This window comes from Misgurnus anguillicaudatus, chromosome 10 (assembly GCF_027580225.2).
Source record: "Misgurnus anguillicaudatus chromosome 10, ASM2758022v2, whole genome shotgun sequence".
Classification (NCBI taxonomy): domain Eukaryota; kingdom Metazoa; phylum Chordata; class Actinopteri; order Cypriniformes; family Cobitidae; genus Misgurnus; species Misgurnus anguillicaudatus.
Genome location: NC_073346.2, coordinates 21,239,936 through 21,254,678, shown reverse-complemented (window position 1 = coordinate 21,254,678; position 14,743 = coordinate 21,239,936). Strand labels below are relative to the sequence as shown.

General features: G+C 37.5%; 1 protein-coding gene across 1 annotated transcript in view; it reads left to right on the top strand.

Annotated features, from left to right (window-relative positions):
* Positions 1 to 14,743, top strand: part of bcam (basal cell adhesion molecule (Lutheran blood group)) — a 53,283-nt gene that overhangs the window by 15,492 nt on the left and 23,048 nt on the right. The window lies entirely within an intron of this gene.

Genomic DNA, 14,743 nt, shown 5'->3' with positions numbered 1-14,743 from the left:
TCTCATAACTACAAAGATTAGGTTCGATTGTTCCACATACACACTGAAAAACGGATAATGTTTTAGGGAGGTGGGATGGCTGTTTTTCCTGCCTTTGTTGTCATTGGCAAAGGCCACTGATGTCTTTCTAAAGGAAAAACACTATTTCATTGCACAGAAAATGCAACAGTGTTGTGTTCGGTTATTAATAAGTTTTTAAAGGATTTCTAGGTATAATGATAATAATTCAGATTTTTGAAGAATTGTCTAAGACATGTTTGAGGTTGCAGACTGTAAGCACACTTTGAGACATTGTTAAAATTCTTCTAAATCTTTCTCTGGAGATTTAAGACAAACTCTCAATTTAATCTCATTTCTCCATTTTGTCTGATAACTCATCACTATTTGATTTTTAATTCCTATCTGATCGAAGACACGTGTATTTCTCTGTCTATCTTTATGTCTATCTGTGTCTCACTGATTGAATTTAAAGAATCATGCATGTATGTGTGTTTGATCAGTGTCTTACATACCTAAGTGTGTGCGATGTACTGCTCACATGACACAATAGAATGCATAACACCTTTAATGAAAGCACGTCACAAACGTAAACACTGTCCCAGCACAGATAATGCAAAACTTCTCAATGCACTCATGTGAGGTTGCTATCTTATTAACTTTGTCTGCATTATAGATGAGACAGGGTGTTAACTAGGGTTGTGCCGATAGACGATATCATCGTCCATCGTGATGGTTGACTGACATCACGATGGAGAGTCACCATCGTGATGCCACGCCCCCTCCCCACTCCGCTGCGAGTCGACATACACTTACTCTCTTCTATATAGACTATAGTTAACCTAATATCTTTGCGTGAATTGCTCTATACATTAAATAGAAAATATAACTAATGCATATATGCTATTTTAAATACTGTAGTCTATGCCTGAGACGTGACGCGTGTTAGTCTGTAAAAATATCCTGTCAGGCATTTGATCTTGACTAGGGATGGGCACGGATATTCGAATATTCGAATGGCAATAATAATTCGAATTTAAAAAAATGCTATTCGAATGTTTGTTTGTTTTTAATGTGCCACCAAAGGGTAACAACTTATTTGATGCTTTTTCACTTCATCTATACTGTCTTTTACAGACTTAAATGTAAAATATACATGAACATTAATTTGTATGTATTTCTGATTGTTTGGCAATGCAGATTGCAGACGAATTTAAGTTTTTCCTTTTATCTCCGGGTTTGTCCGCGCCGCGTATTTGGCCACTGGCTCAGTGAGGGCTCACGTGTTATTAAACGTGCTTCTCCGCCGCCCGAATCAACACATCATGAGAGATTTGTAAGCTTTCTGTTATAAAGTCTACTTTATTTTGTTAATAAGGAGACAGACACGGAGAACGAAATGAAACGGAGAACATTTATTATATGCGGTGCTCTTTTGAAAATGAACCGGATAACTGCACATGGCAGTTTAAAGCAAAGCATTATTGTATCTAGTCAGAAGAACGGGCTTTCACCGAAGCAGGTAGGATAAATACGGTTTTCTTTATTCACAAATACATGTCAAACTAAACTGAGAAGATATTTAAATGGCGACTGAGCAGTCGGTTATGTAGATGTGTTTTTTCATTTGCTCCGGGCTCTTGGTGTTTTGAGTCTGTTTAAATGATGATAGCCTACTTTGTCAAGTCCTCAAACTTTAAACTTCACAAGTCCTCAAACTTCGCTTAGATTTGGGGTTAGTGTATAATATTTGGTATAATATAATGTATGTAAGATCAAACAGTAATGAATTAATACTAACGACCGACTTGAAACTAAGGATTTGACTAGACTTCGCTCCGCATTAAGTTTTAACGCATTTTTTTCTGTAGGATATTTTTTAAGAAGAATTTAAAATATATATAAATAAAATATATTTTTTTTACAATGTTTTCAACTTAAAAATACATACATATATATATATATATATATACATACAGAATATAAGTTTAGCTTGTTGTGGATATTTCCTAATTAAGCCTTCTGTGAAATTATGACAAAATGAAAAATACAAAACACGCATGTCTTAATTAACATAATTTAAATAAACAAATATTCGTTCTTTAAGAGCTTAAATATTCGAAAAATTAAATATTAAAAGTAATAGTAAATTACTGGTAATAGTAAGTTACTGGAAAATGCCCATCCCTAATCTTGACATTGCTAGAATCTTGTCTTTTTACATGTTGTACATTTATCTTAAAATAATTAATTTTGTACAAGAAAACAGCCCATATTAATCATTTATTAGTAGCCTATTGTAGTGTCTCGGGAGATCGTGCTCATTGTTACATTGAGGCTATACTGCACTGAAGCGGCAGATTAGGATATAAACCCAGAATTCAGCGAATGTCAAGAACAAGAAAACGGGAACAACACTCCGACCGAAACGCGGGATTTACATACACAGACCATGTTTAAATTTCGATGTGTCTGGCCCTGTTCACTTTGTCTAGTTTTAATAAGCTGCGGATTGAAGTGCTGGCTGCTCCCCGCGGTGCTGAAGACCCGCTCTCTGACGGAGTACTGGTGGCACATATGCAGATATTTACGTGCAAAATTTGGAAAGTGCGGAGGAGTCGTTGGGTTAGTAAAATAACGAAATTATAGCTTTTAAATAGAAAAAAATATTTATGTAAAGAGATTAAAAAGTGCTTAAAAGTGCACAACTCTTCTTCAGTGGATTAAAGCTACTTTTTCCCTTTATGTGCAACCTATAGTAGTTGGGATAGTAAAATAACAAAATAATAGATTTTAAGTACAGAATAGTATTTATGTAAAATATATATTAAAATAAAAAGTGCACAAGTCTTCTTAAGTGGAAGTAATAAAGTAAAATAACGAATAATAATTATATAATAACGAATAATAACGAAAAATTAAAATACCCCCCTCCCACCTAACGATATCATCGTCCATCGCGATGGTTTACGTAACCATCGTCAACTGCCAATTTATGGGGACATCGCCCAACCCTAGTGTTAACAAGGTCTTCCCAGCAGTCCACAAACAAGCACACACTAAATATGGCTCGGGTTGTTGTGTTGTATCTCTAATGTGTGTATACTGTAGGTAATTGGAAGATTAGCACTGAAAAAATTGTTGTCATCACTCATCATTTACTCTTCATATTATTTTAAACCTGTTTAATTTAATGTGGAACACAAAAGTGACTTCAATTTCAGTCTGTCCTTATTAAAGCTTTAACACTCAAAGTCCTATTGTTATTTGGAAAATGCAAGCTCTCTTTTGGTGTTGTATGGCCTGATATGACCCTCATTTTTGTAACCGAAGCTCAGACGTAAGATTTTCAATCAGCTTGCATGTTGTAATGTGCAGCTGGATATTTTTAAACAGGGAGGAAAACCATGTCTTTGAATTTTATTTTCATCATACACTGTTTTAATAAACATCTCACATGAGGATTTGAAAATATGCCCATTTTCCAGCTCCTCTCGAGATAAACATTAGATTTTTACCGTTTTGGAATCCATTCAGTCGATATTCGGGTCTTTTAGTATATAGCATAATCCATTAAATCTGATTAGACCATTTAGCATCACGCTCAAAAATAACCTACAATTTCGATATTTTTCCTATTTAAAACTTTACTCTCCTGTAGTTACATCGTGTATTAAGACAGACGGAAAATTTCTAGGCCGATATGGCTAGGAACTATACTCTCATTCTGGCGTTATAATCAAGGACTTTGATGCCATACCATTGCTGCAGGATGCGCTATGATATTACGCAATGATTCTAGCCATATCGGCATAGAAAATGGCAACTTTTAATTTTCCGTCAGTGAAAATTAGCATATTTTCAAGTGTCCCTTCAACATTTATAAATCTTTGTAGAAATACAGATATTTATTGCATAACGCCATCCATCCCAAAATTACAAAAAATATGAATTAGGGTCAATATCACCCAGCCCAATTCTCATTTTATGTGAATTGTCTCTTTAATGCTGCATTCAGACCAGCCGCGGTAGAGGCGTCAATCACAAGTGATTTCAATGTTAAGTCAATGTAAAGACGCGATTCCGCCTCATTCGTGCGTCTAGTTTGCGCGAATGGCATGAATTGAGTGTTGGCAAACGTGCGAGTTAAAAAAATTTGAACTTTGGTGGTAAAACGCGCCATTTAAACCAATCAGGAGCTTGATCTAGTAGTAACGTGATTACAGGAAGCGAGTGGAGTCGCAGAAGCCCGATGCGGATTTCCACGTGAATGTCTCAATGACTAGAATTTCACGCACGAATGAAGCGAGCAAACAATACTAAATAAAGCTCCTCATCTCATCTAAATATAATTTCCTGCTGCTGTAAATGAACGTCTCCTCAGTGCGTATGTGGACTGTGTGTGGTTTAACATTGAGTGTCGTCTGCGCTAGGTGACCCTCTGTTTTAATCAATCAAATGGATCACCTCACAGCTAAACAAGAACAATACAGTGATAGAGAGAAAGAGAGGAAGAGTACAGTAGAGAGTAGGTTGACAAAAAGGAATCATTAAAGGTAGAGTGCACAACGCTAACAGGGATAAGATGGATTAGCTGGCCGTGAGCTGCATCGATCCTCCGTCGAACTCTCTGACTTGTTTACGCACTGGCTGCTCTGAGCTACAGAGCTTGAGACACAAACCCCAAGCGTCCGTGAGATTGTGACTCGCTGCCTTCCACTTACCCACAGCCATTGAAGCATTATAAAGCTAATCCCCCCTAATAGGGAAAAGAGAGGGAGAAATAGAGGGCTTGGTTTCGCAGTGTGCGAGAGCAAGTGAAATGGAGGGATAAAATGGAACGGTGGTTTCATACTAGAAGCTTAGCTTTGTGTTTTTGGTTCGAGAAACTGATAACTTGTACAGACGGTCCCTTATGATGAGGTCATGGTTTGTGCCACTAGGCTGAACCCAGCAATAATCACACTTGATAAATTGTGAGGGGGAAAAACAGTGCCATGTTTTTAGGATATAGTGGCAGGATAGTAATGCCATGCTGCTATTTGAAGTAACTTGCTGGTTCTTTTCAACCCAATGTTGGGTAAAAAGGCCAATTAAGGTGACATAGAATGATTAAACGGGGTATTTATCCTTGTTCTGTGATGTGACATGTAGAAAAAAATGTTTTTGTTTGGGTCTGTAATGCCTTAGAAGCTTCCTAAAAACCTCTCTCAAATAGCTCCATTAGGGTGGGGGAATTTAAACAAGTGGTTTTGCACCTATTTGGCTCCCCCTACTGGCTTAACTTGCAATCTCATTACTGATTGGCTGACTTTGCTGCCACTCTAAAAATGTAGCCAATTATTTTAAAGTGAAGGGGCAGGGAGATGCCCGTGATGTCATAAGCATCAGTTTTTCAGATTGTGCTGTTTTCTGGCTCACATTTCTAAAAGAGGAATTTCTATGAGTCTGAGATGTTTAGAATGTCTAGAACTTTTTGTATGTTTGTGAATTCGGGTAGACTACCATTATTCAACAAAGACAAGGTAAAAATGGTTTTTCATTCTCTGTCCCCTTTAAATAAAGCCAGCATTTTGGGTTGAAACCACCCAGCATAGGTTGGGTTCATCCCTTTTTGACCCAGCAGTGGGTTGGAAATCAACCCAGTGTTTAGGAACCATGATATAGGAATATAGAAATACACTGATATTTTTGGCAATACCATAATTATAATTTCATGGGCAATAGTTGATATGTGGGTCGATACACTCTCAGAAATAAAGGTACAAAAGTTGTCACTGGGACAGTACCCTTTTAAAAAGGCACGCCTTTGTACCCAAAGAGTGCATATTAGTTCTTCAAAGGTACATATTGGTAGTTCAAAGATACATATTTGTACCTAAATGGTACATATTAGGACCTTTTGTAAAGGGTACTGTGACAGCTTTTGTACCTTTATTCTTGACAGTGTATAATAAATTTAAATGATAAATATACAGCTGTCCGTTTTTTTGCTTAAAAATTAAGACAAGATTTAGTCAAGATTTCTTACATGTAGTTTATGTTGTGTTGTTTTTCATTTTTTATTGTTAATTTCACCAAAATATATAATGCACTGTTATAATCAAATATGTATTTATTGCTTTTCATACTTTTTTCATCAATTTTTCATGCATTTTTTGCTTCAAAAATGCATGTACTCAATTCAAAAATATAACTAATAAAAATCTACTAATATTACAGAGACTGATATGGTCAAATATAGCATGCATCTTTATTAAAAGTACAATTTGATATGATCACTATATCATGATATTGCCACAGTACTGTATCTCTATCTGGTTTAGGGAATATTGAAGAAAAAACTCCTCAGATAAGCAGAGTGAATAAAACAGAGAGAAAGGATGAAAGGGTGTGTTGAAAGAGCAAGGACTGTTTGTGTGTGACCTTTTGCCTTCAGTCTACTGTTAGCACTGTCAACACTGTAAACAATCATATCTTATGCTGGAGACAAGCTCAGAGAATAAAGCAATATGAGACACAGAAACAGCAGGAATAAGAAGAAACCCTGGAGGCGAGAGACATGGGGCGAGAGGCGGAGGAGAAGAGGAAAAAAGATTTGAGAAGGAGGGGAGGGAGGGAGGCAGGTGCGGGACTGACATTAATAGCATTGTGCTGGAAACAGCAAGACATTTACATTGATGCATTTATCCAAAGCGGCTTACAGTGCGTTCAGGCTCAACATATTATTCGTTCATGCTTTCCCTGGGAATCAAACGCATGACTTTACTGTTGCAAGCACCATGCATGCACCTAACCAAACGACTCTTAACCTCAATTGCCCTTTATCAGTCTTTCCCTCTCCCACCCCTTAAACCCTCTCTTAATTCAGCTTTATTTAATCAAAGCAGAGATTTTAATGGCCCGGTGGTTCTTGCTATCTTCTCCTGACACACACCCGCACAGACTGCATTCACAATAGTGGGGCTTCTTGTAAGCGGACCTCACGAGATCGCCATCGGTATTCGTTTCCACTGTTTTCACGGGACCGGTTCGACAAGACGACTCTCATTGTGTTTCACCATGGAGACGTGAAACGCTACGATAACGTCTTGCCTTAATCCTATCGGATTAACAGCGTATCATTTGATTAAAATTTCGCCCTGGCTTACTCATGGGTGAAGATTAATATATGCATTGCGGATGTAATTATGCACAGTCATTTAACGTTTATTACACAGCCCATAAACTCCTTTCCATGCTGATTTTCTTATATCCTCCCCTTATTTCCTGGTTTTCCCCGCTCGTGATAACACTGGAAATGGGAAAACTATCCAGCGCTAACTCCACAGCGGTTGACAGGAAAACAGGGTCGGGGATGTGCAGTCAAACATTAGTTGCCTCAGGGATTGGAGACACTTTTCTCCCTCTCTATGTTTCTCTCTCTGTCTCCAGTGCCAAACTGAAGCTCATTAGAGGAAAAGAGATTCCTGACTAAACAGAAAGGGGCTGCTGCTGCCAGACTGGGTGAAAGATGAGGGTGAGAAAAGGAGAGAGAGGAAAAGTATGTTGAAGTGAGGAATAATAATCTTTTGCCTATGGTTTTGGATTTAACTTGGTTTATTTCACTACCATGGTTTATTGTTTTTATGTGCATAGTTGCAAGGAAAGTAACCTTGATTGGAGAATGCAGATACCTACAGTACTTCTTCATCTCTGGATAATTTGGTGGTTAAAATAGTCTTGTATTTATTGTATTGGCTTTTATTTTTTTACTTTTTTATCTAGAGATTTAAGATTATAAAGATAGAGATTTAAGATTAAGTTAATAATCAGTAATATTCAGTATGGGTTGATGACATTTTGTTTTAGGTTACCTAAATTCTTTACATTATAGCTTACCTGTGAGCTGTAAAACAATATGTCATGTATCCTACATTAAATATAATTGAAGCATATTGGTTTCCTGGAGAGGGTTTAGATGAATCTAGTAGTGTTGTAGTCAAGACCACCTAAACCGAGACCAAGTCATGACCAAGACCGAGACAGGCCGAGACAAGACCAAGACTTTAAAGGGTCGAGACCAAGTCAAGACCAGGACCAGTGAAAGTCACTTAATTAAAACACTTATGATAAAATGTGGTGTGTGTGTGTGTATGCCATCAGAGAAGTTGATAAAATAATCAATTTCAAAGGCATTGCACAAATGTGGGAATTTATCTTTGTCTATAAGCAAATAAAAGTGAACAAACATTAAAGAGCTGAAATCAACTTAACCATTTATTTTGAACTGTCTTTCCATGGCTTGCCATCCACTTAACACGATGCAGGTGTTTTTAGTAATAAAATAAAAAATTGTCATTGGGAGAAACTTAAACAATGCTTAAACAATGTCAACATCATATGCCAAACCTGAATAAACTGCATAAAATTAATGATAAAAAATAAATTCGTAATGTGCCATTAGTTGTGGTCTTGAAATAAAATTCGGAGTCCTCTTTGTCTAAGACAGAGACGAGACTGAGTAAAAATGCGCTCGATTCCAAGAAGAGACCAAGACCACTAGAATCTAGGACTAGCCCTCAATTATTAAAGGATATTTAAGTAGTTTTTACAAACATACTTTAAAGAAACTATACTGATGTGATCTTAAGACAAAAAAATGTCACTGATATATGTTAAGATGTCAGTAAAGGTGTTTTTAAATTAAACTAAAACTTACTGTGTTCTTACCTCAATTTAGATGAATTAATACACACCTCTCTTTTTTCAATGCGTGCACTTTTAATCTTTGTACAGCGCTTCTTGAATGTGTAAGCATCTAGCCTAGCCCCATTCATTCCTGTGGCTCCAAACAAAAGTTTTATTTTGTGCTACCATACTTACTCATGTAACTACTCATGTAACAGTCTTTAAATAGGGAAAACATGGAAGTGTTTGGTGGCTTCTAAATTCATCACTGTTTGGATCCTAAGGAATGAATGGGGCTAGGCTAAATGCTAAATCATTCACGAGGCGCTGTACAAAGATTAAGTGCACGCATTGAAAAAAAGGTAGGTATGTATTCATTCATCTGGGTTGAGATAAGAACATAGTAAATATAAAAAAACTGTGGTGTTTTCCTTTAAGGCATGCAGCTCAAACATGCATTTTAGTCTGGGAAACCGCCCCATAGTGTTTAAACCCAAAATACGATTAATTTATTCTATCTGTTGTAAAGGTTGAATATAATGGGTTTTGGGGAAGGCAATGTTTGCAGTTAGTTTGTTGTTTGTTAGCAGAATCCTGTTTCCACAATCAAAAGCTTTTTTCCTCTATTTACTAATGCATATGTTTACTGTTTTGTGTTTGTGTGCCGACCACCCGCCATCCCCTCCAATAGCCCCTCCAAAAGTCAGCTGCACTATTGTCCGGCTAATACAGCACCTGAGTGTGAGAAATGTGGAGCTTAAAGAGAGGAGGGGAGAGAAAGAGAGAGAAGGGATTGACAAAAGGAGAAGTGTTAATAAAAACTAAAGTCAGGAGACTTGCATTAAGATTGACTCAGGCACCAAAGGGCTGGGGGAGAGAAAATGGGTTTGTGTGTGGCCCAGTCAAAAGGAGAACTTCATTTGAACTTTAGTTCAAATTCCTAGTGATTATAATACACAGTCATGAAGACAAAAAATTATAAAATGAGAAAAAAGTGATAAATTAAAGTAATGAAATCCAATGAAAAGTAAAATGTGACCCTGTCTGTGAAAACAGAGCTAACGTCATGTATTGTAAAATACTGTTTTCTAAATACATAATGTTTAAAGGGGCCATGGCATGAAAACCTGACTTTTTCCATGTTTAAGTTCTATGATTGGGTCCCCCGTGCTTCTATCAACCTAGAAAATGTGAAAGAGATCAACCCAGTAACTTAGTTTTGGTAAACTATTCTTTACAAGCACATGAAAAAAAAGGTAGTTGAAATTTGGCTCTCCTTATGATGTCATAAGGAGCTCTTACACTGAAAAAAATGATTCATTGAATTTAATCAATTTTTTTAAGGTAAGTGGTAGCAATCAATTTATTTAAGCTACATTTAAACAAAAGTTTTATATTTTATTTTACTTTACTAATCTTTTTTGTTTACATGTAGCTTAAATAAATTGATTGCAACCACTTACCTTAAAAAATTGATTAAATTCAATGAATCATTTTTTTCAGTGTATTATAATAATACCACCCCTTAATCTGCACTATCCAACCACAGCACTGCCATTTAGTGCAGAGAAAAGCACAATTGAGTTTAAATTGCAACAAACCACCATCATTCAGTGTTTGACACCATGATCAGTGTTTGAATTTCATCAGCTCATTTGCATTTTAAAGGACACACCCAAAACGGCACATTTTTGCACACACCTACAAAGTGGCAATTTTAACATGCTACAATAAATTATTTATATGGTATTTTGAGCTAAAACTTCACATATGTGCTCTGGGGACATCAAACATTTATTTGACATCTTTAAAAAGTCTTGTGCCATGGCCCCTTTAAATAAAAACATTCTGTGAAAATACAACCTTGATTTATTTTATATCTCTAATAATATTGAAGTCTTTAATATTGACTAAGGTCATGTCAAAGATTGAAATTAAAATTAAATAAAAAACTTTATTAGATTTAGACTTTAGCCTTAATTTTAATGACAGGTCACAAACCTCTCAAAGTTGCCTGATAGACTCCGAAACATTACTGCATGTCAACAACTACTCAATTAGTTTCTATATTATTTCTCAAATGGATTTTAGGAGAAACATCTGATATAAATAAGAAGGAATTGACTGAATAACCTATAACATTCTCCCTCTGGTTATCTACAGCCAAAACACACAAGTGTGTCTGTTCAATATTTATAAAAAAACAAATTATGATCATCCCTCAGAGCAAACTATGCTGCCCAGAGAGTCGGCTGAGAGAGAGAGAAATGTAGTGGACAAGTGAATTGGCTCTGGAGGAAGAGAGGGAGAGCAGTACTCACTGTCCTAACCCTTTTAGCGAGATTAATTCGAGCCGCAATGTCTCTCTCTCACACAGCCCTACTATTTATCTTCTGACTCAGCTTTCTCTCCCCTATTCTTTATCCTTCTATCTCATTAATGAGTTTGAGTGGCACGGAGAGGTGCCCGTGTGCCGTCCGACCTCTCTCTGCATTGTGTTTGTACAGCAGCTGCGGCATTAAAAAACACAAACCGTGTGCGAGCCCCCTTTACAGTAACTGTCAGCACTAATAAAACCCCCACTGCCTCGCCGCTGCTGTCACTCACCTATTTGTTTTATTGTTGCCTGCCTTCATTCAGAGTATTTATTTTCAGTCTCTCTCTCCCTCCTACTTCTATTTAATTTACTTCATTTTAGATGTCCATTACCGGCTGTTGCACCATTAACTGTCATCTACTGAGGCTGATTGCTCTGCCAAACAATGCATATATCTGGCTCCTGTTGTTATAGGTGCTCATATTTGCTAAGTAAGTGGGGGAAATGCAGACAGGAACTAAATTGCAGCATTTAGGCTCTCCTTCCATTTAGACATCTTTGTCTATATTCCCTCTATCCATCTTTTGGTTGTGTCCTGCTTGTCTCTCAGCTCTCAGATTTGACTGCCCTCCCTCCCAAAATTCATTTTCACATTCAGCCAGCGTTAGGAACGTGGGGCTGGTAATTGCTCTGCCTGAGGGCTGGTGAGGTGAGAAGGAGAGAGAGTTGTCCCTCAACATTAAATATTAACTCAGTTTTTCATCTTTGCCTCGTCGGTGACACCCCCTAATAAGAATCCCATCTCTTCATTTTTGTCAATGTCGTGCGAGTTTCATTCCGGACCCTTAGAGGCAATTCAAATTGAGTTTTTGGAAACAGGCAATTTGAAACTTTTGAGACGTGCCCTAAGATCTCAAGCCACTTAATGTAGTGCTGTCATATTTATCGATACAGTTTGATTTGTGTCATTCAGGCACAAACAGATATGCGTCTACATTTGGTATTGTAATGCAAGCTCAGAGTAGCGAAAAACGCATTTTTTCTTTGGATAAGTTCAAACTAGCTTAAAAATAACTAAAAAAGAATTAAACATCAATTGGGCTAGCTCCAGAGGATATATTTCGTCTGAATTATTTATTTTTAGATTTGCTGCCCAAATGCAACATCTAACTAACTAGACTATACATTATAGATGCAGAACACCACATAAGATAGCTTTTACATTGATTTTATGGAGGCATGTGAACCACATGCTTAATAAACACATCTTTTATTTATTCTTAAATCCTATGGATTGCCGAAACGTTCCCCGTGTAAGCATAGAGTTCCCAGCTAGTCTGTCTTCATGTCATGCTGTGTGTGGTAGTTACTTTAGCCCTCAGACAGAATTGCTTCGACTCATGACCCTGTTGTCAGGACAACTGCTGTATCAAAGGGGTACGCTGCCAGTACAAAAGACCTGGAGTGAATTGACCTTGTAGCCCACTTCAAAGTTTATAGAATGAGACTGTTTACCTATTTATACAAGAACTAGTGCATCCTGAATTTGCATATCGTCCTATATTATTAAGTAAATATGAAGAGTATAACTAAAAAGGTGGGAGAGAAAAAGTAGATGGAGAGAAACGGAACGCTGAGCTTTTGTTTATAGTACGGACAGTTTAAGGTTTGATTTATTGCATAAATAAATCCTTGTGAATGACTAAATGTTAAACAACCAACAGCATGCCTAATTCATAACAGCACGACTGTAAATATACACTCCAGTGTCATTTGTCACAGGTCTGTGGTCCCAAAATGAAAACAGACTGGCAGGGTGAGATGCATGAGATGGAGGAATGTAGCCTACCGCTTAGCGGGAGCCAAAAGATAAATACACACACGCGTTTGATGTGCTGTTTTAGCTGAAGACTCTTTGACCACACACGCACGCATAACCTTTATGTTAAGACTGGAGTCAGTTAAGTCTAAATGCTTAAATTGAATTTCCAAACTTCATTTTTATGTCTGTAAGTGTTGTGTAACCTGTGGCAGCTGTGATCCAGATGTGACCGCTTTATTACTGTATCACAGAAATGGGTTACACCCAAACCAGCTAAGATGTAACCTGTGTTATAAATTAAGTTAAGCTACTTGATGCAACAACGATGACAAAAAATATGTATTTTGTCTAAACAGTCTAAAATACTAAATACATTTACGGTACTTGAGAACTAAAATGATAGAATATTATATTTAAAGAAGAAGAGTTTCGTTGCAAACGAATTGTTCAGAAATCTCGTTTTTTGGTTGTGCATTCCATTTGATATCAATTCAACTCCAGTTAGTTTGTTTTGAATTAAACCTTCATAACTTAAAAATACAGCTAAGTGGCACCATAAAACAAAATAATAACATGATAACATAATAATAAACATGTTTTGACAATGATTCTTCAAATCCTTGATTCGATTCCATTTTCGATTTTAAGGTCACGATTAAATTTGAGAGCACAAAAAATGCTATGCCATTTTTAGACTAGACTTTTATGAAATATAATATCTGACCTTGAACCCGGAGATGCCCTGCCATGTTAGTTGTGCTGCCAGTGGCAATGGTACACGCACTTACCTGATAAATGAAACTTCCTGTCTAATGAACCTTCCTGTCAGTACTTTGCACCTTAAAAATGCGCTTTTATTACCGTCAGATGACATTGTGAGATTATACCCCAATAAGTTATGTTTAAATGCTGTTTTCATAACTATTAAAGGTATAGCTGAGGATTTTCTCGAATTTAAGAAAAGAACCGCCTTCTCCACTTTTTAAAAAAATGCAATTTGCGCAACACTCCTGATTGACAACTAGGAGGACCAATAGTCTTGATGATCCACCCGGAAAAAGAAAATCCTCCGCAATACCTTTAAGCAACTGAAAAGTTTTTGTGAAACTTAAACAGATCTCATTTCAGAGAATCGACCTCTCCTGTCACAGACGCCGCTCTCTGAGGCGCTTGCTGTTTTTTGTTTCCCATATAAAGAGCAGCTCGCGTGGTGCATCTGTCATGCTATCTTTTGACTGGCTGTAGCTAGCTAAGTTAGAGAAGGTTGACTCGCAGCACTCAACACGTGTTTTTTTTCTCGCTTAGCAAGCAGACCGGATGTGACATGGGGGCGTGGCAGCATCGACGATTCTATTTTTTATTTCGAAGTTTGTGTTTGTGACTTACCCCGGATTTCCACCGACTGCGGATCCGCTGCGGAACGGCGGCGGAGTCAATCGGTTTCCATTCAAGTCAATGTGTGTATTTCCACTGACTGCGGTCCGAATTCGTCACAGCTCCGGCCATCCGCAGCCCTCCGGAACAAATACGCAGAGCTTCTATTTTTAACGGATGCCGGACAGCTCCGCAGGGCGGAGCCATGACTATATCGCGTGATCATACCTGAATTGGCGAGATCTCGTGTTGTGATTTGTGCTGGTCCAGCCAAACGTCATAATTTAACGTCATAATGGGCGGAGACAGAACTAGATATTGCGCGATCATCACGTGAATTTGCGAGACCTCATGGGTCCTCGTCACTTCAGCACGCAGCTGCTCTGCAACAAATACGGAACTGGTGGGTATTGGCGGACGGCGGAGTGTGGTGCCGTAACGCAGCGGAGCCGATCTGCAGCCGCTCCGCAGTTGGTGGAAATCCGGGGTTAACTTCGATCGATTTTGATTTAAAATCGAAATCGTGACACCCTTACTGATCATCTTATTTTCCTTTTCAAAAT